Source organism: Paroedura picta, chromosome 5, assembly GCF_049243985.1.
Source record: "Paroedura picta isolate Pp20150507F chromosome 5, Ppicta_v3.0, whole genome shotgun sequence".
Taxonomy (NCBI): domain Eukaryota; kingdom Metazoa; phylum Chordata; class Lepidosauria; order Squamata; family Gekkonidae; genus Paroedura; species Paroedura picta.
Genome location: NC_135373.1, coordinates 101,734,035 through 101,761,331, shown reverse-complemented (window position 1 = coordinate 101,761,331; position 27,297 = coordinate 101,734,035). Strand labels below are relative to the sequence as shown.

Sequence of the window (27,297 nt, the reverse complement as noted above, 5' to 3'; positions counted from 1 at the left end):
ATTTCTGCATCAGCCAAAACAGGGAGTTTTGTGGTAACTTGAGGACAAGCAATAAATTCTTTATTTAGGAAGAAGTCTTTAAGATGCCTCACCATTCTTTGTTGTTTTGGCTGTTGCAGATATCAATCTGAAATTGTACTTCAGACTGTTGCACATCACATCAGAGCCCACAGTGACATAATAATAATTTACATTGTCCTTCTGTGCATTCAGGGGATTGCCCACAGATCATCTCAGTAATGCTCATAACCATCCTATGAAACATGTTGGCATTATTACTGCCATATTGCAGAGCAAGAAAACTGAAGAAGAGATAGAGTGCCCTACCCACAACCACTTATAGTACTATCCTAAGCTGAGCCACACCAAGCGTCAATGTGGTATATTGGGCTAGAATGTTGGAGTAGGCTCCAAGAGCCCCAGGCTCAAATCACCCACTTTGCATGAAAGCTTGCTGAGTGACCTTTGGCCAGTCTCAGGCTGTCAGTCTAACCTCCCTTGCCGGATTGTTGTGAATATAAAATGAAAGAGAGGAGAACATTTGGTTGAGGTTGACCAGCACCAACGCTTTCCACTGGGCCCCCAAGCCTCCCTCTCACGAAAGAAGAAGAAGAAGAAGAAGAAGAAGAAGAAGAAGAAGAAGAAGAAGAAGAAGAAGAAGAAGAAGAAGAAGAAGAAGAGTTGGTTCTTATTTGCCACTTTTCTCTACCCTAAGGAGTGTCAATGCGGTTCACAGTCTCCTTCCCTTTCCTCTCCCCACAACAGACACCCTGTGAGGTAGGTAAAACTGAAAGGGAAAGGTGGTATATAAATGGAAGGAAGGAAGGAAGGAATATAAACAGTATTAGCTATTTTAGGTCCTTGCTGGAGAGAAAGACAAGGTAAAAATAAAGTAAATAATGAAATAAAGTAATGGACTTAGAAGGGATTGACTCTGTTTAGGATTGCACTGTTAGTGGAAAAGGTACTATCAGTCTTTACTGACCATACTGATCAAAAATTGAAATAGTCTCCCATTGTATACCATTGTAAGACTTTTACCATTTAAAAAAGCTGTTAAACCATTCAGTGCCATGGAGAAACATGGCCAAAGGCAGTTTTTATAACAAGTTCAGGTGGTCATTTTAGCATTTTTCTATCTCTGTGGTGTGCTCATGATGAAGGCATACCCTCCAACTGCCCTTATCCACCAAGGATAACTCCTATTTTCTGATATTAACCTCTCAAATTAAATTCCCATCTCAGTTTTGTCATGTGGCCTTTTCCTTTAAAGGATATTACAATAAGACATCACGTTTCTTCAGGGCTCAGCCTCCTCCCTGGGCTTTTTAGAATATCTGGGCACAGAGTGAATCTGTCCAGTCTCTAATAGGCATGCTCCTGAATACCAAGGCATCAACTAATGCATGGCTTACCATTGCATTTGCTGAGAGAGATTTTAAACCGCTGAGAATATATTGCAGGACATTTATGATTTCCGACTGTATAACAAACACAAAGAAGAATACATACCATCTTAGATTTGAAGCAGAAGACAGGCTATTGCAGAGCAAATGAATAAATACACTGCAGGCTGAACAGAACAATGCTGAGGCTATAAAAAGATGTTACCAAGGTGTCCCTATTTTGATCTGTGAGATGTTGTAAGAACATAAGAGCCTTGCCAGATCAGGCCAGTGGTCCATCTGGTCCAGCATCCTGTCTCCCACCAGGGCCAGTCAGTTCTTCTGGAGAGCCAACAACAGGGCCCTTCCCCAAATGTTGCCTCCTGGCAGTGGGATTCAGAGGCTGACTGCCCTGAATGTGGAGGTTTGCTTTAGCCACCATGGTTAATAGCCACTGATAGATTTACCTTCCATGAACCTAATCCATTTTGAAACTGTCTATGCCCGTGGCCACATTATAATCACTCACTGTGTAGCCAAGGAATTCCAGTGCAACATCTGAACCAGGGATAGCTCAGTCTCTTCCTGAGAACTTTCTGGCTCACAGCAACATTGTCTCTCATGGGAAAAGACAAGAAGTCAGCACAGGGCTTAAGAAATGCAAGTTGCACTGTGGCCATTCCTCCTTGCCCTGACAACCCATGTGCCATAAACACGCCACTGTTTTCATGTACCAACATGGAATGAAGCAGTCCTCTGCTACGCTGAAGCTGGCGTCCTTTGAAGTTGCAGGGCCCTCTGAAGACTTTGCCATGTTAGGATCTCAAGGAAGCGCACTCGAATCACAGAACACTTGTCAAGGGGATGAGGATCAGATCCAAGGCTCCACGCAGTGTGTCAAAGCCAAGCAGGGTCCAGTCCAAAGGATGAGGATGCAAAGAGGAATCCTGGCTAGAAGTAACAGATTGATAGAAAGTTGGCAGGATATAAGAACATAAGAGAAGCCATGTTGGATCAGGCCAATGGCCCATCCAATCTAACACTCTGTGTTACATGGTAGCCAAAACACAGGTGCCATCAGGAGATCCAACAGCAAGGCTAAAACTCCAGAAGCTCTCCCACTGTTGTCCCCCAAGTACCAAGAATACAGAGCATCAGTACCCTACACATAGTGTTCCATATATACGTTGTGGCTAATAGCCATTAATGGACCTCTGTTCCAGATGTTTATCCAACCCCCTCTTGAAGCTATCTATGCTTGTAGTCGCCACCACTTCCTGCAGCAGTGAATTCCATATGTTAATTACTCTTTGGATGAATTCCCTTACAAAATCCATAGGCATAAACCCAGAGATTGACTTTCTCCCTTGGAAGACAAGGCTGCCACAGTGCTTCCCTCTGTCCTCTTCCCCCTCCTCCTTCTCCCTTTTGTGCAAACCACGTTCCCTGCAACATGGAAGGAAAAGAGTAGCCTAAAAGTGCAATCCTAAAGATGTTTTCCTGGGATTAAGATCCAGTGAGTAGCCATTTTCAGGGTTGCTCTCTAAGGGGCTGTGAGGGGATAAGTAGAACCAACAGCAGTTTCCTGGTTTCTCAACTCAGTGGTGAATTTAAAGAAATGGGGAGTCTCAGGGCTGCAAGATGGCAACTACAGATGGAGAAAACTTTGGAAGCAACATCATTTGCCGTTGCAGACTGGAAACGGAGGCTTATGGGGGCAAGTGGATCTGCCCAAAGGGCGTTAATTATACATATGCCCAGGGAGTACACACTTCCAACTTTTAAACCGGCCCCTCCAGCAGTTTAAGGTACAAGCCAGTATCATGATATTATTTACCTTCAGGCCATGAAAAGCTTCAACTGCTCGCTTTTGCAGCAGATTAAACTTCTATTAGAAAGATAGGATCTCTTTTTTTCCTGGTCAGTTGGCAATCTGTTATACACAACACAATGGAGAGATTGTGGCTGAGTGACTCCCCTCCTGAATTCAGAAGATCCAGGATCAAGGATTCTTGCTGCATAACAAAGCTCAGCCACAGGAATGTCAAAGGAGCACAACAATGTGCTCAGCAAACTGAATTTGACTGATTTCCTGATATTTTTAGGGAGCTGGCTGAAACACAGGCCATGTTGACCCGTGGAAAACACTTGCCGTATTATTATTAAATAAATATAAAGGCTGAACAGCAAGAGTCACAATAAAATAAAAACTTCTCATCTACTATGTTAACTTTACAAGACTCTAGGATTAACATTTTAAAAAGTAAACACATCAGGTATGTGGGTGTGTACAATATACCCCTGAAGAGAATAAAACAAGGGACAAAACAGAGCCAGCTACTGGTTTGCAGCTGTTGATTTGTTTAACTAAATGCATGCGTTCACTTGCTCGTTGCCTTGCATGGTGGGTTCATTTTTTGTTTCCCCTTTGTTTTTAAAGTTCGGAGTTTAAAAGCATGATGGGACTGATTTATAGCTGGCCAGGGCTGGGGGAACAGAGACCGCCTCCATTGACGCAGCACAGAGCAAACGGACTGGGTCGAGAGTTGCCCAATTACAGAGTGTTGCTTGTTGGCTTCCGCCCAAGCCCTGAGCAGTTCCTCACATTCCACCCCCACTGCACTGCCTGAGTGTCACATGCCCTCCATCTCCGCTGTCTGGTGTAGGATGGATGTAGCATACCACAGGGTGCCTGACAGAAGCCCCCTCACATTCTTGGACTCCACTGTGTCCCCTCGGCCCAGGAATGCAGTTAACAAGCCGCGTGTGGGAAAGGGGAATCAGCAGAGACCTTGAGTGTGTCAGCTCTCCGTTGAGTAAACAAGGCGCTTTCTGGCAGGAATCCAGCCGTACACACTGGAGACCTTGAGAGTGGGGATGGGATGGAAAAAGATCCCCTCGGCCCAAAGTCCAATAGCCCTCTCTCCCTCCCCCTCTTCTCTGTGATCACTGGCCGGCAAGTCACCGTTTCAAAGCGATAAAAGTTGGGTGGCCAAGTCCTGTCTGCTCTCTGACCAGTCATTGAACCAGTTTAGGAGATTCCAGCAAAGCCACCTTTTAAGAGGGAATGCATGCACGGAATTTTCCTAAAATTAGACCACTGTGTCATTCAAAACTCAAGTATGGGAATCAGGATACTTTCCCTTACCATGCAGGCTCCAGACTCTTCACTGATGGCTGGACATTCTTCGTAATGGTGGTGAATATGTAAAGATTAGGGTTGCGAGCTGAGCTGGAGAAAAATGCCTTGTCCCTTTTGACAGAGGCTTAATGGGATGTCATTTACCTCCGTGCTGTGAAAAGCTTCAAGTGGCCATTTCCACACATCATCAAACCTGTATAAGGACAGGAAACTTTACTCCATGCCTGCTGGCAACAGTAGTAAAGCCTATTATTTTATTGTACACTGAAAAACTGTTTCTCAGTTGTTGCTTTCCCCAGATAGCACATCCATTGCAAACAAATCATATTTCCCCAGAAATAAAATTCAATTTTCTGCCTAACTAACACACACTCACGCACGCACACCCACACACACACTGTGCTGTTTAGAATACAGTGTGTATCATAACAAGTTCTGTAGACACTTATGGGCTACTGCCTGTGTCCCAATGGTGAATGACAATGCACTCCTGCCTGCTCCCATACCCGCACAATTTAAAGCTGCATTTGCTTTTCTGTTGCATAGACTGGACATCCCTTCGCTAAATCGCTCCAGTAGAATTGTTTATGTAGCCTTCTAAAGACAGAAAGGATGCTTTCAAAGCTACAGTGCAAAAAATGTCATTTCTCTCCTTACCTTATTTCTTTGTGTCCCCCCCCCCCCTTTCTTGCTCTAAGCTATGCCCTTCACCTCCTCAGCATTGAAGTCTGCAGTTATCCAATATAACAACAAGGAGATGATTTGCTCGTAGACACAGCATGTTTATTCTTCTCTCCTCCCACCCCTGCCAAGGCGATTCCTCCATTCAGTTTGTTGAGAGTCATAATCACATGCCTTCTGGAGGTGTTTGGGAAACAATCAAGTGTCAGAATACAGAAGGGGGAATGAAGAAGAATCTGAACAATAATCATAGAATAAGAGTCTTCCTTGCTTGGCTGGAAAGCCCCAATGTCATATGCTTAAAGAACCAAAATGTAGTCCCTGTTCCAGTAGGAGCTGTTGCAGCATAAAGGTAAAGGTATCCCCTGTGCAAGCGCTGAGTCATGTCTGACCCCTGGTGTGACGCCCTCTAGAGTTTTCATGGCAGACTCAATACGGGGTGGTTTGCCAGTGCCTTCCCCAGTCATTTGTGGTTGACCACAAAATTCTTCATAGGTCACTCACATCACATGGTATAAGGATATAGGAACCGAGGCTGTAAGTCCTTTGTGTATCCTCTGCCTCAGCTTCTTCACATCACACCAAGAAGCCCAAACCTGTAGTCTGACCCCGTCTGTACCAGTTCTTATCTTCCCACATTCGCTGCTTAAAAGAGAGGTGATGGTGCTATTCTATAAAGAGGGCTATTCTAGAATGACTTTGGTGCTCTGCCTTCTATTTCTCGCTGTTGTTGAAAAGCAGTTTGCATGTGCTCAGAGGCACTGTTATCATTTTAAAAAATAATCGATTTGTGCCAAGGCAACAAAAAGAATTCTGAGACTGATGCTTCAGGAATCCTTGTTATTTATGCTTTCACCATTCTTTAAACAACCAGCTCCTATATTAAACAATGCAGCTTTCACTCTCACATCTAGCATTCATCTAGCTTGGGAAGCACATCCTGGTAATCAGTTACCTATTTGTCCTGGTTTGCCACCAAACCCTGACCTGGCCAGGGCTGCATCCACACAGTGTTGGGCATACTACAGCAATCTTTCGCGACTGGAAATGTCCAGTTGTGAATGGTTATTTACAGTGCAATATCCAACAATGTAGGGATGCAACCTAGGTTCCCCCCCCCCCCCCATTGTCAAAGGGTGCGGGCTCCTTCCCACATCTTTCCCTTCTATTGACCATGTCTAGTTATCCAGAAAGATGGACATTGTCTGTTTGGGAATGATGCTCAGCAAGGGTGTCTCTAACTAGTGCATGTCTCACTGTTTTCAACAGTAAGGAGACGGGAATAAGACCCGATGCCACTGGGCTGGCCGCTTGCCCGCTTCCCTATCACTGAGCACCAGGCATTGACTTGAGCAGAATGGGCTATTGTTTCCCAGCCTCCAGACCTTTTCCTGTCCTTCTAAGAGCTGGGACACAAACAAAGATGCAGCCAGACAGTTCAGGGTGGAGACCAGGCCTGCTCCCCTCTGTACCACACCCTGCCCACATCGCCCCCACAAACAGATGGATCATGGATGGAGAGTCACTTTGGGGCAGAGGGTCCTATTTTTAGCTGCCTGGCCTCTCTGCTTCCGCACACTAAAAATACATGAGCCGCTCCAGCCAAAGCACTTCAGATGAAAAAACAAATTTGCTAGAACTCCATAACCCTCTCAAGTCTCCGTAGTCATTATTTCACTTATCCCCTCATGGCTTGCTTCCTTCACAGTTGTCTCACTTTCGTCTTCATTCTCCATCCTTGTGTCTGCCTTTGATTGAGGAGCTGATCTAGTTCAGTTAACACACTTCTTTAGATCAGACTTAGACAAGGTGGGTTGGGCAAATATTCTATGGTAAAATGGCTTCTACCTTAGAGGTTGTGCCCAAATACCAGAGAATCACCTAGATGTTGCTGGTGTGAGGATGTCACTTCCTGAGTCATGCCAGCAATGTGGCCTGGGTCTTCCTGCCTGCCTGCCTGCCTGCCTGCCAGATGATTGGCAGTTAGGGGGCGGGGCCTGGTGACAGGAGAACTACACCTCCACCTGGGGGTCTGGTAACCCAATCCTGGGGAGATTTAACTAAGAGTAATCTAATTTGGTCTGTTTAGCTTGGAGAGACAACTAAGAGGTGATATGATAACCATCTTCAAATATTTGAAGGGCTGTCATGGAGCAAAGTTGTTGTCTGTTGCCACAGAGGATCGGACCAGAACCAATGGATTTAAATCAATTCAAAAGAATTTTCAGCTAAACATCCGGAATAAGGTCCTGACAGAGCGGTTCCTCAGTGGAATAGGCTTCCTTGGGAGGTGGTAGGTCCTCCATCTTTGGAAGTTTTTAAGCAGAGGCTAGATAGCCATCTGAGAGAAATGCTGATTTTATGAAAGACAGATTGTGAGTGGATGGGCAGGGATGGATGTGCCAGTGTTTGTCTCTTGTGGCCCTTCCTTGCATACCCATGGAATTGCTGATCGCCACTGTAGAATGGTAGGTGAATTTCCTCCAGGCCTGGATGGATTCTAGAGATTTTTTTTTCAGGGGGGGGGGGGTACTTGGGCATGAAATTGGGGTGATTGTGGGTAGGAAGATAGTTGTGAGTTCCTGCAAGGGGTTGAACTAGATGTCCATGGGGGTCCCTTCCAACTCTATGATTCTATGATTCTATACCAGGCTCTCGCTCAGTTCTTTTGCCATCGTACATAGCTAGGCTGCTTTCATGTGTGTTCTCCACACAGACATAGAATATAGTATGCCTTTGCATTACTTTGGGAGCCTTGACCTGAAATCATGCTTATTCCAAACACAACTGGTGGAGTTCCTTTAAACAAAATCAAAGGAATACTAAGATCCAAGATGGTTCCTGGCAGAGTGTCCATGTGGATACTCTACCACTAATCTGGGAAGTAGACAAATTTCACCTGGTTTTTTAAGGCTTTGGGGACTTTTTCTTTTTTTCCTTCTCAGTTGAACTGCAGTGTAGCTTTAACCATGGCTTACCTAGGAAGCACATTCCCTGTGCCATCCACAGCAGAGCGACTACCTTCTAAGCCCATTGCCTTCAGCAGACTTAGACGAGTGTAGTTCTCCACAGGATGCCATGGCAGCTTTCATTCACTTCTTAAGAGGTACCAGCCCCATCTAAGTCCTTCCTACCACCTGCTGCTTTCCACAAACATTCACCTGTTTGCCCTTCAGCTTTCCATCATTGCTTCATTTGTTTGATTCTCCTTCTTTTGTACTTTCACCCAATCCAATCTCCTGTTCTCCAGCCTCCAACATTATAGCCATGCACTGGTTTGGGAAGGCCTTTTATTTTCCTATAAAAGCACCAACTTGCATTTATGAGCACCACAGTCCTGTAGTTTCCCTTGTTTTTAAAAGTTCAATCCACCTTTCCCACCCGCTGTTCTGTCATTTGCTATTCTTCCCTATTTATCCCACTAGTCAGTACAGACATTAAGCGAGGGTTGCCAACCTCCAGGTGGTGGCTGGAGACCTCCCACTATTACAGCTGATCTCCAGGAGACAGAAATCGGTTCACCTGGACAAAATGGCCACATTGGAATGCATTATGCCACATGGCATTTTGAGGGGGGAGCCTGTGGAGGGGAAGGGACTCTTCAAAATCTCGAGGTATTTCCCAACCCAAAACTGGCGACCCTACATTAAATAGTTTATTTTTATTTATGAATTAATACATTTGTTAACCACATGCTCTCAGCCGGCTGACTTGCAGCAGGGACAACAATGAAATAAACAGTAAAAACCATACATAAAACAATCCAACAATCCCCCAGCTACCCAATACACCCTAAAACTCAATAGTAGTCCTTCAACTCAGTGCCTCAGGAGGGTGGGCAGAGTACCCCCCCCCCCCCCATAATTAAAACTAAGCTCCAGACTGTAGGGATCTGTTTCCCAGTACTAGAGAATATAGTAGCTTTGGAGAATGGGTTCCATGATATCACATCCCTTCTAAACCCCCACCCCAGAACTCCTGCGCCTTATTTTTATAAGGCCTAGCCCATGCCGACTCCCTTTTGCACCAAGCATGCAGACCAAAAGCAGCTGCAGCTGCACAGACCTGTTGCTTTCTCACTGGGCCAAATGCCCAGAAATTGGGAGTCTCGCCTCAAGTCTCAGCCCACAGTGCTGAAGGCAACTGATAATTAAAGTGAAAGGCAATCTTCTTTTAGATCCGCATTTCATGATCGAGAATCATGAGGCATTGGTGTCTGCCATCTCCTAGCCCACAGGGACCCAGCCTGCGATCATTCTCCGAGCCATAAAAAGAGTTGAATCGTTTCTGAGAAATGTCTGGTCCCGGTTTCAGCCTGAGAGCTAGTTGTGTGAGCCTATTGCTGGGGTGGTGTGGGTTTGTGTTTGGACAGAGGAACATTTTATTCAAACACAACATTTCAGAGGCTTCTTCAGATGCATACAGCAGCTCCTCGTAGGCAGACATTTATGAAGGTTGCGGGGAAAACAACAGAGCTGCAGGATGCCTTGCAATGTTTTCACTGCACTGTTGTATGCTTATGTAAACATCTGAGTAAACGTCAACTGGGCTCCCTCAATATGGTTCCCCCCTGAGTCGGAAGTTAGGTTAAGATCGAAACATGCTGCAACAAATCATTTGGAGAAATAGCTGCTGTGATTGTTTAAAATTCTTTGACAATTTTATTATAGATATAAATGGAATTTGATCATGTGTCGGTTTTACTATGTAGTAATGTTGAGTGTTGGAAGCTGCTGCAAGGCAGCTTGCTGGGAGGGTTGGGGTACAGATGGATGGATGGATGGATGGATGGATGGATGGATGGATGGATAGATGGATAGATGGATAGATGGATAGATGGATAGATGGATAGATGGATAGATGGATAGATGGATAGATAAAAATAATATCACTGTCTGCATTGTGTAATGTCTCGTGTCTAATGATTTATTTCAGATGTTTCTAATTGTAGTCCTATTTCATTGCTTACTGGCTGTCTTATCTTATTGATTGCATTGATTTACACTATGTAGCTACTTTCAGTATGTATGAAAGGAGAACTATAAAGTTTAAAAATAAAACGGAAGGGGATGTGAAATGCAGGAAGTACATGGGCAAAAGTATGTAAAATTCAATATTTGTTTAAAGTACAAAGACCTTTCAGCAGTTTTGCTTAAAAAATAGTTTAACACGTGCAATGGATACAGAGTCCCAGGTTTTACTAAATCAATTAATCCTCATGATGACTTGTTTTCAACTGGGGTGGGAGGAGAGAAAGAGATTCAAACCGTGAATTCTAATTCAGCACTTTCATATTGGATTCTCCCGCTGAAGTTTTTTGGCATGAAACTGGCAACTTTTAGAGTCAAAATCCTGAAAGATCAATTAGTTTCTGAATTCTTCAATATTACTATTTAAAAATAGGTTTAAATTTGACAAAATTACTTTTTACCCTGTGCTTCCTGCATTTCATGTTCCCTTTTTATTTATTTTTTTCAACTTTATACTCCATATGCATGGGATAAAAAGGACAGCTTCTGTACAACATAACAAATGGATATAAAGCTAATATTAATATGATGACTTTTCTATCTGAAACAGAATATCACTGGTACCCAACCTTTTTATCACCAGGGACCGGTCAATGCTTGACAATTTTACTGAGGCCCGGGGGGGGGGAGGTTGTCTTTTGCCAAGAGATGTTGCCGCCGCCTGAGCCCCTGGTCCACTTGCTTTCCCGCCAGCGCACCTGATTTCCTGCCCCCCACTGGGGGGCGCTGCCAGCAGCAGCTGCGCAGTGCCACGCTGAGAGGGAGCCCCAGCCATGGCGGCCGCTGGAAAGCACCAAAGGTGAGCTGGCAGCAGAGTGGCAGGGCAGCCCCCGAGGCAGCAGCCAGGGAGGAGGACGAGGAGGAGCCGTGGCCTGGTACTGATTGATCTACGGACCAGTACCGGTCCTTGGACCGGGGGTTGGTGACCACTGTCCCAGAAGATCCATTAGTTTCTGAATATTTGGAAACATGAAGGTGTATGTAGCCATCAGTGAGCTTTCTATACAAGGAGGTACTTGTGTGTCCATTTGTACAGTGGTGTCCAGACAATTGACTTGACTGGTTCAGGTTCAGATTCTCTCTCTCTCTCAAGAATTTCTTTCCCATTTGTCCAGGTGGTAAAATTAGTCTTTATTGGGAGAACATTTCAGCTTCCCAAGACATCCTTTTGTTAATCTAAAAGTCAGCATACTCGTACAAAAGATCTTCAAAGGGAGAAACCAACAAGAAAATACAGAATTAGAATTCATTGAGTGGTCTGACCAACATCCTGCCCTGTTTGAGCAAAGACTTGGAATTTCTTAAAGATAGATCCCCGTGGGTAGCCATGTTCGGCCTGAAACAGCAGAAAGAGGTTTGAGTGCAGTGGCAGGTTTAAGACCAACAAGGTACAAGCTTTCATGTGCACACATACATGAGTGTGGACATAAAAGCTTATACCTTGAATAAAACTTTGTTGGTCTTAAAGGTGCCACTGAACATAAACTTTTTAGGAATTCTTGGTCACTCTTTGTCTTAATTAACAGCATCAGTAACATTTGAATGTCCCCAGCCATTACAGGTGTTAACTAGCTTAGCAAAACCTTACTCCCTTGTCTCCTTCTTCCAAAGAACAGTGGTTGTCTCTCCCCGAATGTCTGCAGTGATTCCCAGCCCCTATGGCATGCACCCTTACAGCCTTTGCAAAGAGAATAGAAACATCTGGCTGTCGCCTGCAACCAGCCACTGCTTCCAGTTAATGAGGAAATATGAGCCAGGAGTGGAGGCTAGGTAGCAAAGGATACATGCTTCTATGTACGCCAAAGTGGGACACCCCCCTCAGCATCAGATTTTTCTCCTTCACTTTCAATCCCAGGCCAGATTGCATCTATAATAAAGCAGTTAAAACCCTTCAGACCGCTAATAAAACTTTAACAGAAGGGAACATTTGCTTTGATCTGATTTTTTCATGCACCTGAAAGCAACTAATTGTTGCGAATGTAAATTGAATACTTAAAAGAGTTGTAAAGGAGCACTGATGGTGGACCAGCCACTTCAGCATGCCCTAGGGCAGGTAGAGAAGAACACACTAAAACAATTGGCTGCAGCATTTTCTAGCATACTTTTAACCCCAACCTACAATATAGGATGCTTCTGTCTTTCTTTTCAAACTCTGACTTTTTTCCTCATCTTCTAACATTCAAGCAAAAAATAACAACATTGTGATGATCCAGCTGACACAAGCCACTTGTCAGTACATGACCCCATAATAGGCCAGAACTATAATCAACAACAGACCTGGAGAAAAATGTTGTGTCTCTTTAAGACCGTTTATTCACTGGGAACTTCACTGCCCCAGCTTCCATGCAAGAACACAAATTGGGGGCGGATGAGGTGCACCGGGCCAAATGCTCCCCCATGTGGGTGCAGGAAGAGGTGGGGCAACCTGCCACGACTAAAACTTCAGCCTGCAGCCTGGCATGAAACCTCCAGTGCATAAACGGTCTAACAGAGGCACAATGGGTGGGAAAGGACAGTATTCCCCCCTCCCCAATGGCCAGTTAGCCATTCTAGCAACAGATGTTCAGTGGCACCTGGACAGTGAATCTGGAGGCTGCACCTAGCCATTGTAGGCGACAGTGGCTGATAGATGTGTACTTCAAAGATCTGTCTTATCCTATTTGAATGGCCCAACCATTATCACAGTCCCTGGAAGGGGATTTCATAGGTTAATGTGTTGCAAGTGGGGAACCCACAAGGACTTGCAGAGGACATCAAGTACCCCACTCCCTCACTATTTCCTGTTTCCCGCTTCGCTCGAGGCCTGGTGAGCTTCTCGCTGCGGGGGGGGGGGGGGGAGGTAGGCGCGGCCACCAGCAGTCTGGTACCAGGCCGCAGACCAGGGGGTTAATGACCCCCGAACTAGATGACGCTGGAGGTACCTCCCAGCTCTGTAATTCTATGAAAACAGAATATTCCACAGCATCCATTTGAATGAACAACCCTGGGTGGGAAGAGTAACCTTGCCCCCTTTCTGCTTCCTCATTCCCAATATTGGCAGAAATTTAGTCAGATCCACGGTGGTCCTCTGTTGCAGTTTTGACCTAAACTAGGCTTTGCAAGTTAAGAAGATAAGGATGGAATCTCAAGCCCGGGTGGTCTGGTTACAGAAAGGGGAATTCCATGTACTTGGTGGGAAACTTAGTATGTCTTTGCTGCCCCAGAATACAGATGCAGAGTAATAAGAAAGATGAGGGAAGGGAAAAGTGCTTGTAGCCCCTCCCTATGATGAGTGTTGTGACCCCTCCCACACCAGACTCCAATCTGGAAGAGATTTGTTCTGCATTCCCAAGCAAGGATGATTACAGCACTTCTGGAATCAGCTCTCCCACCCCACACTGTGAGAGTATATGGGGCGGGGGGAGAGTGTTGTTTCATGATCTTCCACTGAAGGGCTGAAAAACCCATCCGGCTAAAGTGAACTTTAGTTGAGCACTGCCAGCTCAGGCAAAACACAGATTGAAATGATGTTCCTTGAAAGGGAATGGGTTATACACTACATTAAGTAAAGAGAAGGCCAGATGAATGAATGAATGAATGAATGAATGAATGAATGAATGAATGAATGAATGAATGAATGAATGAATGAATGAATGAATGAATGGGATGGCTCTCCACATGCCCAAGAGAATTAACAGCTGCTGTAGCCAGTAGTTGCTCAGACATCAAGCCCTGGTGCACCATGAGTTTGGCACAAAGCCCCACCTCATCAATAAAGGCCAAGAGAATGTAGTGCTCTTCTCTGTTAATATTAAAGTGGTCTAGCAAGTCTGCCTTCTCACATATCTAGACACACATAAAATACATGTGATATGTAACTGTTCACCTATGTAACTGTTCACAGGCAGTCTTAACTTCCGATACTAGACAGATGCCACATTAAGTGAAGATTAAAAGCAACACTATTTTCCACAGATCATGAAAAAAACAGCAGTGTACTAAATATGTCTTTAAAACGTCCTTTAAACCAAGTGCTGTATACATGAAGAAGAATCGCTAGTTTTTATATCCTGCTTTTCACTACCTGAAGGAGTCTCAAAGCAGCTTACAATCGCCTTCCCTTCCTCTCCCCGCAACAGACACCCTGTGAGGTGGGTGGGGCTAGGAGATCTCTGACAGGACTACATTATCCTATGTGTGCGGAATGGGCTGGTCTATGGAAGTTGGTATTGTCTATTCTGACTGGCAGCAGCTCTCCAGGATCTCAGCTAAAGGTTTTTCATACCCCGTCTTTATAGTCCTTGTAATGAAGAGATGCAGGGATTAAACTTGGTATCTTCTACATACCAAGCAAATGCTGTACCACTGAGCTGTACCCCGCCCTGTGAAGGGAGCTTACAAAATAAATAGTGCAGTGTATCAGCTTGGATATTTGTTGGGTTTGCTAGACTCTCAAAATGATTATAATGTAGGAGGCCCAGGTTTAAATCCAACCATGAATAAGTCAATTTCACTTCAGGTCATCCCTGCCTTCGTCTTCTTCCCTTCACTTTGTGGTCTCCTTTATGAAAAACTTTAGACTGTATTGATCTGTCTTCTTGTAATTTATGAAGCACCATGCATATGAGGGTGGCATTTAAATAACTAGATAAGGTGGTTGCAGGCAATTAGTCACACACAAAGAGTTGGTGGCCCTGGATGCAGACGTGCACCTAACCCCCCACCCCACCCCCATTTGCATCCAGCCAGTATAGCTAGGCTTTGATGAGGAAGGAGAACACACAGAGCAATGAAGGTTAATAATCACATATACTTTCAGTACAAGATCTTGAACCATTTAAATCAGAGGTCCCTAACCTTTTTAAACCTGCAGGATCCTTTAAAATTCTGATACAGCATTGAGGGTACAGCCATGAAATAGTTGTCAAAGTGATATCTTTAAAAATCTGCACAACTAATAAAATATCTATGAAGTTTTGCTGGGTAAAAGCCACATTTGCCCACATTTACTTTCTAAAAACACATGATGGGCACCCAAAAAAGTATTGACAGGCACCACTCTGAAGAACCCTGATTTGGATAAACCTCCGAGACAGGCAGCTATATTGGGTTTGTTTCAGGCAAGGTTCTATCCATGTGTCAGGCAGAAATTCAATGGATAAGGCGCTTTGGTTCCATGTATGTCCTCAGAAAGGAAAGTATGTGGAAAGAAAAAAGGAAAGGGAAAAATTCTCATAGGAAGATCGTGGTAGGGATCAAAAAGTTTGCCCCAAAAGCTGGCGCAGAGAGAGTAGGAAAAAACTTTGTAATATCACTCAGAACCTCATTGTACTGTCTTCAAGATCCACTGTGGTGTAAGAATTTAAGTTCATAAAGCCTTGTTAGTGGTAGAAAGTGCCATCAAATTGCAGCCATTTCAGGTGACCCAATGGTGTTTTTCAAAGCAAGAGACCTTTCAGAGGATGTTTGACATTACTTGCCTTGACAAAAGCATACCTCCCCTGACCCATTTGCCTTCAAACAGACTCCATCTCTGTTACTGGAGGCAGGAGGCATCTGCAGTGGGTGGTCTTTGGGACTTGAAGAAGCCCCTAAATTCTGATTGTCACACGCTGGAGCATGGGGTCAGGTAGCCCTCTGAACTACTCTGTCACTGTCCCAACTGCACCAAAGTCTGGACTCACGGCTACATAGGAGAGTCCCCCATGTTTCCTTCTCATTGGAAGCCACTCCTCAAGGCATGTTTGCACTGTTATCTCAAGTCTTAGCAAGCTGCTGGCACACAGAACTGCTGTCCATACCTGAGTAAAGTCTGCACATGTCCCGGGTAAGAGTTGTGACAGAATCATTTATTTTAATGTGTGGAAAACCCTACTTAAAATGCTAGTACACAACTTGCCTGGAAAACAGGCAGTGTGGTGAAAGAGTTAGGTTGTTAACCTGCAACCATCAATGTCAGCCTAACTTCCCTCAGGATGATAAAATCAGAGTCCAGTAGCACCTTTAAGACCAACAAAGATTTGAATAAATCTTTGTTGGTCTTAAAGGTGCTACTGGACTCTGATTTTATTGTGCGACTTCAGACCAACACAGCTACTCATTTCAGTCTTCCCTCAGGATAGTTGCCAATGGAAATGTGGGAGAGTCCATCTCACCTTTTCTCCTCACAAGGTGTTGGGCCTTTAACAACTCCATGCCGGACAGAAATTCAACAGGCTGAAGCAGTCCTAGAATGGAGATACAATCATGAGGAAAGCTGTACTTCTTCTCTGGATCCCAGCTTTGGCCTTTTCACAAGACCCCATGTTCACTCGATCACTCTTGAGTTAAAATGTTCCCTGAACTGGAAGTTTGCCCCCCAAACTAACAATTTGGGTGCGCTAAAATGCAATGGAAGAGCCGCTTGTGGCGCAGAATGGTAAGACAGCGACATGCTTTCGGAAGCTGTCTGCCCATGAGGTTGGAAGTTCGATCCCAGCAGCCGGCTCAAGGTTGACTCAGCCTTCCATCCTTCCGAGGTCGGTAAAATGAGCACCCAGCTTGCTGGGGGGGTAAACGGTCATGACTGGGCAAGGCATTGGCAAACCACCCCGTATTGAGTCTGCCATGAAAACGCTGGAGTGTGTCACCCCAAGGGTCAGACATGACCCGGTGCTTGCACAGGGGATACCTTTACCTTTAAAGGTAGAGGGTGAACAGAAAACTAGCAGGCAACATAATTAAGATGTTTAATAGATTTAAGGGAAAAAGAGGAACAACAATCTCAGTTTATATGGTTAACATTCATTTGGGTTTAATTCTGGAGAGAAACATAGTGAAGGAAATAAATATGTCAACATTGGAGACTGATGGTCAGATGTATCCTTAATGGTGGCATGCTGAGAGTAACTAACTGAGACCCTGCTATTACGTTCCATCCATCTCCTCTCAAGTATGGGGGTGACCTTGCAGCATCTTCTTCTTGGAAGTGAAGTGATTGGCTGCGTTGAGTTATCACCTCTGACCCCCAGGCTAGAGAAATAAGTTCCAGTCTACTATGTCAAATTACATTACATTCTACTACTCCAGTCTACTATTTCAAATAAGAAATAAAATAAAGAGGATGTATCAGGGGATGTTATTTAGCTCCATGCCATGAAAAGCTTCAACTGCCTCCAGTTTTCCCAAATTAAACCTGTATTAAAGAGAAAGGACCTTTCCCCTATGGCCAGCTGAGAGCTTTAACAAGTTCTGTGGCCTTATTTTCTATATTAGCAGGGCGATGTCTTTTTATTAGGGATGGTGGGATAATGGACTCCAACCCAAATCATTTTGGTTTAAGGAACCTAAAGGTGGGGGGGGAGTGTGGCAAACACTGAACATGCCAGTGTTTCGTTCCACTTCGGGAGGGAAAATACTAAAAATTCCAGGTTCTTTGTGAAAGGGAAGTCTTATTTGGCAAGAGAGTGTGTGCGCGGGGGGGGGGGGGATCATGAGTTCCTGAGTTTCCCTCGGCTGGACTTTTGAAATTAATGCCGTCTTCTCTGGACTTCATTCCCCGGCGGCTGAGGATTGGTCAGGAGACGCTGAAACTCCACCTACGCCTCTCGGCACATTCCCTCCTCGCAGCCTCCTGCCTCGCTCCCGGGCTCCAGCCTTATGCCCGCGGAGAAGGGACGGCGCAGAGAAGGCGCAGATTGGGGGGCTACAGCGGTTCTGGCGCCTCCTGCCCCGGCCGGGCTGAGAAAAGCTCTGGGCCGTTCTGGCAGCCCTTGCTGCAGTCGACCTCTTTGAGAAATCCCCAGCACGTCGGTTTTGCAAGGGAAAGGTAAACTCTTCGGGGTTTTGCATGCGTGTCACAAAAGTTTAGGTGGGTCATCACGTGGAATGGACGTGGAATGGCCAGGGCAAAGAAGAGCGCGGGAGAAAAGCCAACGCGGGTTGTGTGGTTCTGGGTGCGGGGCGGGGGTCTCGAAGGAAACGAGGTAGAGGCAAAAAATTAATTCTGGAATGCGAGGAAGGAATAGGGGAGGGAAACCGTTGGGGACACTGACTGAAAAGGGAGCAAGGAGAAGGGTATGGAGGAAAGAGGAAATATCATTCTAGTACTAACCACAGACTGTGTGGAAGGGGAAGAAATGAGAGAAGAGGGCGAGTGACTAGAGAGCGAAGAAGAGCAGGATGGAAAAGAAAGAAAGAAAGAAAGAAAGAAAGAAAGAAAGAAAGAAAGAAAGAAAGAAAGAAAGAAAGAAAGAAAGAAAGAAAGAAAGAAAGAAAGAAAGAAAGAAAACAGGCACAGCAAGGAGGGGGGAGGAAACAGACCTTCTCGTGATTTCCAGCCCTGGAGTCACCCATTTCTTCCAGAACTAAGGTTGCTGTTCTTCTTCAGACAGGAAAGCGACCCACAGTTAGGAAAGGGGGGGAAAGGACTTTGACGTAAAAGACCCAGACTGAGACTGTCTGGAGAAAAGCTCCCCTGGTGCTCTGTACACATAGGCAGAGGAAAACGTCTCATTCTTCTCCAAGGGGCTGGAGGTTGGTGCTTCTCCTTCAAAAAGCAGAGATGGGGAACGTTTGGGGGTGCAGCCTGGCCCCTTCTCACACTTTGGACAGGACACTGAAGGGATGGCTTGCAGGCCTTTGCTTATTTGTGTTCCAGTTTTCATCACACTCTTCCTCCAAAGAATTCAGGAATTCCCCTCCCCTCATTTAGCTTTAAAACAACCCTGCACAAAAGGTTAGGTTGACACATTGTGATTAGCCCAGCCAGCCAATCACAGTGTCTCAACCTAATCTGTTTTAGGGGTTCTTTTGAAATTGAGTAACATGGCTGATAAAGAATTTGAACCCAGCTTGCCCCATTCCTAATCTAGTCTCTAACCACCAGGCTACCTTGTCTGTCTCCAGATGGTCCAACTGTCAACTTTTTAACTGCCAGTTTGCACTTGCAAAACTCATTGCAACTGAAGCATCCAAATCTTCACATGCATCACCTGTTTCCTTACCTGTGATTCAATAGTTCCTTCCAATTTTGTTATTAGACTATGTTGAATTCTTTCTTGTCCTTGCAATGCCTACTGTTAGGGAAGCTAAGTTGGGTTGTGGCAGCTTCAACCAAACAGCCTTTGGTATCTCTGCTTTCCATTTCTTGTTCAAGCTCTTTCGTCAAAGAGACTAAATGTCTCTATTGATGATAGCCAACTTGAAATCCTTTTGAAATTGCCCAATCAATTAAAAATGGCTGATATGGTGCTCTGATATCCCTAAAAGAGGCATCAATTGTGTTTTGTGTAGCTGTGCTAGTCTGAGCTATAGCAAGAGGTCTTCTAAATAAAGGGGCGTTGTACAAGTCTGATTAAGGGGCAGAGGAATCTGAAGGGGAAAGACTGTGACCATTTTGTGGTGTAAAGACTAATCTCTTTTTAGGAGTCTTGGAACAGAACAGGAATGAAGTGAGAAGCAAAGGAAAGTGCCTGGGTAACTGGCTGCAATCCTACACATCATTTTGGAAGAAGCATCTCTGAGCAGATGTGCTTAGGATTGCACAGTACATGCATTAGATGAATAGACTGAAGGGCAGATGGAGGAACAGAACAAAAGCCATTGTATGTCTTTTGCCGAGACCAGAGAGTCACAAGCTTTCTTTAAACAAAGGTCTTGGCTTATGCGTTTGAATGAGTAGGAAGGATATTTGAGTTCCTGGGCGGCACATTTGGGTTGAGATTCGGCTGTGCCGTGCTGGCAGAAGGAAGAAGGAGCAAAGCCAAAGATGGAAGATAAGGAGCTCTCTGAAGCCCATGGTACAGTGTGGCTTTGGCATAAGCCTGAAGACTTCCAGCTGCAAGGGAAGGGCAGTGCCGGCTCTTGGCAAAGGGGCAGCAAGCTCTAAAGGCGTTACAATTCCCACTTTGAGCTAGTCAGAGACGAAGTGGAGAAAAAGGCTTTTACATGGGCTATTGCAACCAAGGAACCGTTCATCTTGGGCAGGATGTCCTATAGAATCTTTTCTGTCCTCTTCCCTTTCCTTCCTCCAGCTCACTGTCTCTATGGTGAAGCTTGTGAGCCCTTTGGGCTTCAAAGACAAAGGGAACCTCTGAAGGGTGGCTGGAATAGGAAAAAGAGATGGGAAGAGGTCATCATCCTTTCTGGCTTGTTAATGTGCTACTGTTAAGGCTGGGGATTAAAGTCCTGATCTTTTAGCAGAGGTTTAATGTGCAGAAATGTGTATTTGAATCAACTGATATTTGCTGCAGATAAAAACCTTATATTAAAGTGGCAGATAGAGGTCAGCGCTTGTTCTATATTTGCAATTGCAGAGAAACCTCATAAACCTGTATAGATTAGAATGCTAGGAATTACAACATCCCCACGCCCCCGTTTTTTGCTATAGCTGCAATAATGGTGAAGCAGTCTTAAAAATCAAATGTAAATGTTGATATATCGTAAGCATGGGATGCAAGTTTGGATTTCAGTTAGTTACTGATAAAAATGGCATAAAGAAATAGTAAAATGGCAACCTCTACATTGATCAGCTGGATTTGAATCCAATAGCATCTTAGAGACCAACAAGATTTTCTGGGTATCAGCTGTCTTTGTTAGAGCTCTGACCCTTATACCCTCAAAAGCTTCTGGTCTCTAGGGTACATCTGAATTTAAAACAAGGTCTTGTACTGCTGAACAGCATAGCTACCTGCCCAGAACTATCAATATTGATCAGAATTAGATACAAAAGAATTCAGGGCTTTAATGTTTTATGGGGAAGAGAGAAATTTGTAGGGACAGGTTTTCTCCACCCTGCCACACTATTACAGGAAATAATAAAATATATCTCCCCTTTTATGCTCTTTTTGGACACTGACATCTCTTGGCCAGTGGTCTTCAGCACATGGGCTGTGACTCTAGTGGATTGCACTATGCTGGGAAGTGAACCTTCCCTTGTGAACTTGTCTAGATATGCAGGTTTGTTTCTGTGCTGCCTTTTGGAATAGTCTTCTGCTAATGAACATGTACTGAAAATCTCCAAATTTGTGGTTCTCATCTGGTGCTCAGCTTATGTTTCCTGTGCCCATCTCTTTTCTTCCCTAGCTCACAATTCTGGCCTTGACATGACACCAGTGATGTCATAACTCTGGCTCCCCATTTTCCTGTTTCATGACTCTGATGTCATGTGCTTGCAGCTCAGTGTGTCCCTGGGTCTGGAGTTGAAGATCACTGCAATAAGCAATGGAGAAATTTTGTGGTATATGAAGCCATGAGGTCTATGGAGAGTCTGGTGAATTTACATTCAGGTTTCTGGTATGGCTCTTCTGAGTATGGTATAATACGGTATTGGAAAACAACTCAACTGTTGGGATTCTATTTGTCATGAAGTGGTTAAAGGCGCAGGAACAGTGCCAGAAAAAGCAGGGCAACCCTACTGTATGTATTGACTATATTTTAAGTTGTCACTGTTTTTTTACAAGGATGCTGTGCCCATAATTATATATGCAGGAGAGCATGACTACATCTGCTGACATACTGTAGCTTCTGATGTGATATTCTTATGATTATAGTTTTATTATGTTTTGGGTTTCTTCTTTGGGGAAAAAGGTGAGATAAACCTTTTAGAGGTTAAATAATTCATGTCTACTTAAGACCAGGTCAAATATTACTTTCCCCTACTTTTGTCTTTAAAGGTCTATATGGGGAAGAGGAGAAAAAATTGGATGGGGAGAATTGAGTGTTATATGGCAATGGTCAGTGGGAAGTCTGGGGCAGACATTGATCAGATAGAAAGGAGTACTGTAGACTTAAGTATTTTTATTTTCTTGGTTTATACCCTGCCTTTCTCCCCAGTGGGATCCCAAGTAGCTTATACCATTCTCCTCTCTTCCATTTTAACTTCACAACAACCCTGTAAAGTACATTAGGCTGGAAGAGTATAACTGGCCCAAGGTTACCTAGTGAGCTTAAGTATTCAAACCTGGGTTTTGAAGCTACTAATACAACACTATTAAATACTACACCACACTACCTCTATTACACTTGCATAAGAGGTTCATGTTTTTGGCATATTTATCCCCATCTTCCAGCATGAATAATAAAGAAGGAAAATAACATCAGAAATTTCTTGAGCCTGTGACATCATCATGGGTCACTCTCCCACATTGTCATTTTATGGCAAATGCTGTGACATTTCAAAATGACCTTTAAAAACATTATTCCAAACTGTTTCACAAAGATTTTAAATAAGCAGTAGGGTTTTGCTTTTTTTTAAGCCAGCTAGGCTTCTTGTCCTTCATAGCAACAAATGGCCAAAATGTTTGTTTTGGGGCAAGAGGGGGCTATTTCTACAGAAAGTGTACTTTCCTGTTATGGTACTGGTGAATTTGTTTCACAGTAATATTAGAGGTAAACTAAGGTTATCTTTAATAGAAATGTACCCATACCTTAATAATAATGCACATGCTGTATAAGGTCCCAGGTTCAATCCCCCAGGTACCAGGGCAGAGAAAGACCCTGCCGGAAATTTTGGAATAATGTTGCTGGAAAGCATGTCCCAATAATCCTAATTCTGTACAAGGCATCTTTATATGCTCAAAACGACCCCCTTTTGTTATGTGGGGACATGATACAATAAATGCTGGTACTGAAAGGGGCTCATCCAAGTCATGTAGAGGACGAAGAAGTGTTTCCTTTAGTTGTCTAGAATGGCCTTACCTGCTGAAGGAATAGGGGCCAGCGTTACCTCCAGAAAATAAAACCCTAGCCAATAACTGCCTTAAATTCCGGTTGAAGGTTTTGTCCTTCTGTTTTTTAATCTTTCATTTGCCAGCTTCTAACCCTAGTAGATAAGAGGGGCCCTGAGTGAACAAACACAGTCAGGACAGGGAGGGAGACGTGGCGCTGGCATAAAAGAGCATAGCAACTCATGGCCAAAGCTGCGACGTTCTAGCCTGCCCTGGTATCTGCTCTCTCCAAGGTGAACCATGAAATGAAGAACACATGGAGGGGTGGGAGGTGGAGTTTGGAGGGGGGAGTAACAGAGTAAGAGGAGGTCTTCATCTGAGAAAGCTGTAACAGCATGCTCAGAACAGAAATGGAATTATGTAAGGATTTCTATATCCTAATGGACTTTATATCCTAATGGACAGCTGACCAGATTCACCCCCTGTGACATGTGCCGGTTGCTTGGAAGCAGTGACAGTCTGGATCAAGCAGAGTTGCCTGAAACTCAACCCTTTGAAGACAAAGGTGCTGTGGCTGGGGAAGAAGGGGGCAGGAGAGGAAGTGCACCTGCCAACCCTAGACGGAGTGCAGCTGATGTTAGCACAGTCTGCTAGGAATTTGGGAGTGGTTTTTGATGCCTCCTAATCTGTGGAGGCTCAAGTCATTAGAATAGCACAGCTGGCATTTTACCATCTTCACCAAGCTAAGCTACTAGTGCCCTCCCTGCCCCCAGAACACCTAGCTACGGTGACCCACACATTGGTCATCTCTTGGCTGGATTACTGTAACTCGCTCTACACGGACCTACTCTTGACCCTGATCTGGGGACTACAACTGATCCAAAACCCAGCAGCACTGATTCTCACTAGAACACCATAAAGAGCCCACATCCAGCCTGTACTCAGGCAGGTGCACTGGCTCCCGATTGAATTCTGGATCAGGTTCAAAGTTTTGGTACTAACTTAAGGACCACCTAGCTGACTATGCCCCCTGTAGAGTGATGCGCTCTGCCAATTCCAACTGGCTGCTGGTCCATGGCCACCGATATGTCAACCAGGGCCAGGGCCTTTTTGGTCCTGGCCCCAGCCTGGTAGAATGAACTCCCGGAAGATCTGTGGGCCCTTCAGGAGTTCTCGCAGTTCCAAATGGCCTGCAAAATGGAGCTCTTCCACCAGACAATTGGCTGTGGCCAATGAATGACCTGCGGTATAAAATCTACTGGACTCCTCCCATAAAACCCCAGAAGAGCTTCCCCCTGAAACAAATAAAATCTGAGGAATCTAATATCAGCAAGTAGGCTGTCCTGAATTGGAATTTGAGTTTAATTTATATTGTCCATGTGTAGGGCTACCAGCTCTAGGTTGGGAAATACCTGTAAATCTGAGGGGAGATGGAGCCTGATAAGGAAGGGTTGGGGAAGAGAAAGACTTCAATGGAGTATAATGCCATAGAGTCCACCTCCCAAAGCTGCCATTTACTCCAGGTGAACTGATCTCTGTCACCTGGAGTTGTAATAGTGGGAGATCCCCAGCTACCACCTAGTTGTCACCCTTATCCATGTAAGAAATTTGTCATGTACGAAGCAAGTCAGTTTAGACATATCTGCTGTTGTAGAATAGCAAGGGCTGTCGCTGCCAGTAATTGAGATTCTCATCTGTGTTGTGTTTTCTTTTAAGGCTACCCTATGAATTAAGCTTACAGCTGAAATCTAGGACTGCTATTTTTTGAAGTTGTGGTGGGAACATGACTGAGTTTTGTTTAAATATGTTAATACAGTTCTCTGCCTAGAATCCAAGATTCTCTGCCCCTCTGCCGCCAGCTCACCTTTGGTGCTCTCCAGCGGCCACCATGGCTGAAGCTCCCCCTCAGCATGGCACTGCGCAGCTGCTGCTGGCAGCGCCCCCCAGCGGGTGACGGGAAGTGAGGGGCGCCGGCGGGAAAGCAAGTGGGGCAGAGGCTCAGGCAGTGACGACATCCCTCGGCAAAAGACTACCCCCCCCCCCAGGCTTCCAGCGTTGACCGGTCCCTGGTGATAAAAAGGTTGGGGACCACAGAGTTAGATGATCATGAAGCTCACTAGGGGCTGGGTCCTGCAATCTATGATACTGATGGTTGCGTGTCTTCCCCACAGCAGTTTATTCCAACCTCAGGAAACTTCAGTCTTGCGGTTGCAGAATAAAATTACACTCTGGAGGGGGAAGGGGATAAATGGCCTCTCTTCCCTCTGTTATCAGTGGAACTGGTACTCATGGAAAAGGAAGAAGGGGCAGTTCTGCCCCCTCTTGTCCCACAGTGTAGCCCTACCCCTCACCAGCATATGCCCTGTGATCCCAGGACTCAGCATTCCCAGGGTTCTCTTAGTAGTAGGGAGGAGACTGTAGGAATGATGCACAAACCTTCTACCAACAGATCATGAAATCTAGCCGTATTTCACCTTGAGCCAGTCTCTCTCAGCCTAACCTACCTCACAGGGTTGTTATGATGATAAAATGCAAGGGGAGGGGAAATCCATGTATGCTTTTCTGAGTTCATTGCAAGGAAGGGCGAGATAAAAATGTGACTGATAGATAACTTCTGTGAAGCAAGTTGTTGTGCTGTAAAAAATCCATGAGATATGGGAATCCTAGATTTTAGCCAATAAGTTAGCAGACATGAGCCCTAGAAGCACATCTGCACTAGTGCCCCTAGTGCAGAAAATATAAATTAAGGCATTCTACAATCACACACTCTCAGAAAAGGTACTGAGTGTCAATGGGAGACTCACCACCACCACCACCACCCCCAGCAACACTGTACAGTTTGCATGGCACAAGCTACTGCCATGGTAGGTCATCATATTATTACCATCTGCTGTATAGACTGAGGATGTTTATGTCTGAGAGAGATCAGCTACACTCATTTCTGCATGCTCAGCCATCCAGAACAACCACCACTCCAAAAAAAAAAAACCCTCTGGTGCAAATGTGCAGAAATCTTTGGAGACTCTTCACACAGGCTGTGATTCCAGAGCATTAATATTCCACAAACTATAGCGGATGCCCCTTGTCACTGTAAGATCTTCATAACATTCATTTTTTAATTGAACAAGAGTGGGCTACCCACTGCATCACTACCAATAAGGCAAAGCAAAGACTAATAAACTCTCAGCAGACCCATAATGGCAGAGTTTCCCTTTCCCTTTCCCTTATCTGCTGATTGCATATGGATTTGCTTTTGGCGCAGAGAAATCTGCCACAGTGCCTAAAAACAGAGGGCTTGGGATCTAGGACCATTAAATAGAGTCCTTTGGACACAGTTTGCCTTTCCTGTAATACACACTACTGCATAAAGGTAAAGGTATCCCCTGTGCAACCACTGGGTCATGTCTGACCCTTGGGGTGACGCCCTCTAGCGTTTTCATGGCAGACTCAATATGGGGTGGTTTGCCAGTGCCTTCCCCAGTCATTACCGTTTACCCCCCCCCCCCCAGCAAGCTGGGTACTCATTTTACCGACCTCGGAAGGATGGAAGGCTGAGTCAACCTTGAGCCGGCTGCTGGGATTGAACTCCCAGCCTCATGGGCAGCGCTTTCAGACTGCATGTCTGCTGCCTTACCACTCTGCGCCACAAGAGGCTCTACACTACCGCATAGGTACAACTAAATGGCCCGTTAGGACATACGTTCTTGATGTACAATCCCATCGCTGCTAACTTGGTTGGCTAGTGTCACTGTCGGTATTCCAGCAGCAGCTGGACAAATACCATGGATGCTTCAGGCTGATCCTGTACAGCCTCTTCCAACTCTGATTCTATCCTGAGATGTGTTGCATATGCTCAATAATGCAGTTTCAATCCACTTCAGTGACCCTTTACAAGTGGATTTTAGCCATTTCACACAGTAAAATCTAGTTGCAAAGAAGATTGGAAGTGTGTTATTTCTTGTGTATGAAAGTGCCTGATGTTGTTTCTGCCTGGCTTGGATTATGCCTTCCCTAATTCTGCTTGCCTAAGAGTGTTGTATAAACAAAAATCATTACCACACTTAAGCCTAAAAAAGCAGAGAACACAGCACTCACCTTTGCCACCTGGTGGGGGACCTGGACCCTTCTTCATAGAACTTGCACTTCGGCTTTAGCACAGTACAAATAGTCCATTGTATCTTCATTGTGGGTTTGGCAGCAAGTTCATTAAGCCTGCCTCGCTTCTTGAGCTGTTACCTTCACAGAATCTCTGTTTGAGGCCTCACCTTTTATTCCTGTCTTTTCCACAGTGCCGTATGGCAGAAAGCCAGGATCAAGGCATTTGACCTGAGATTCCCGTTCTGGCTGCTGTGGCATGCTGCTCCATCTGTTGGCCAACTCTTGCACTAGAGTGAGGTGGGATGAGAAAAAGAGAGAGGGAGAAAGAGCGGAAG

At 44.9% G+C, this 27,297-nt stretch overlaps 1 long non-coding RNA gene across 3 annotated transcripts; it reads right to left on the bottom strand.

Moving 5' to 3' along the window:
* Positions 1 to 813: 813 nt before the first annotated feature.
* LOC143838374 (uncharacterized) lies at positions 814 to 27,158 on the bottom strand. 3 transcript variants are annotated; one of them, XR_013231372.1, is made up of 4 exons: positions 26,960 to 27,158; positions 16,373 to 16,444; positions 4,534 to 4,720; positions 814 to 2,336 (listed from the first exon to the last, which is right to left on the bottom strand). It is a non-coding gene; the product is annotated as an uncharacterized LOC143838374 (long non-coding RNA). The 3 variants fall into 3 exon arrangements; XR_013231371.1 differs by lacking the exon at positions 26,960 to 27,158 and adding an exon at positions 18,519 to 18,858; XR_013231373.1 differs by lacking the exons at positions 16,373 to 16,444; positions 26,960 to 27,158 and adding an exon at positions 9,274 to 9,440.
* Between the last annotated feature and the right edge of the window lie 139 nt (positions 27,159 to 27,297).